Consider the following 854-nt stretch of genomic DNA (forward strand, 5'->3'; position numbering starts at 1 on the left):
AATCTCTACAATTATTAGTTGCAACGCCTGTTGCTGCTCATTGGTAACATATTAGTAGTATGTTTGAGGCTCTAGTAATACATCTGTTGCTACCTGGCAGCGCCATCTACGTTGCTGACTACTAGTGGCATATTGAAGGCATATGTGCTATTATTTTCTACTAAAATATTTGATATATCTCCATCTACTATATCGATGACAATATTCATTCCTACATCCATTTCTACGATCCGAATGCTGTCCGTGGTCAGGGTTGCAATCATTTTTTGAAAACGGATTTCAGTGGGTTTTCGGGTTGCGGTTTTTACTCGATAACATGGATTGATCCCTGGATACACCGTCCAGGGTCTGTGCATGGCGGCTCTCGATGCTGTTGTGTCGTTGGTTTCAGTTTGACGTGGAGACTGTATCGTTATGTGTCGACACCAGTTCAGGAGTGGGTTACAGGTATGAAGATGATGAAGGACGGTTGTCGCGATGCGTGTAGACCTCGGGTTGATTGGGTTTAGTGATGGTGGTTGTAAGTATTGGCTTTTAATATTGTTGAGTGTGGAGATTAATTTATGAGTTCGTTCTAGGTGTAATAGTGAAAGAAGTTTATACAAGTGTTAGTAGGGCTGTGATAGGTTTGGACATAGTGATAGAGTCTTTGTATATTAGCGTTTGATGCTGTTGCATCGTTGGTTTTACTTTGTTGTGATGTGTCATGAGTAGGTCTCATGTATAAACATAACGAAGGATGTTGAAAGCAATGAATGCAAATTTATGTTAGGTCTGGACTCACCGAGAGGACCTGTGCATGTTGGTGTTTGATGCTGTTAGTTTGTTATGAAAGGTTTATTCTAATATATAGA

Source organism: Hylaeus anthracinus, unplaced genomic scaffold (genome assembly GCF_026225885.1).
Source record: "Hylaeus anthracinus isolate JK02 unplaced genomic scaffold, UHH_iyHylAnth1.0_haploid 3, whole genome shotgun sequence".
NCBI lineage: Eukaryota > Metazoa > Arthropoda > Insecta > Hymenoptera > Colletidae > Hylaeus > Hylaeus anthracinus.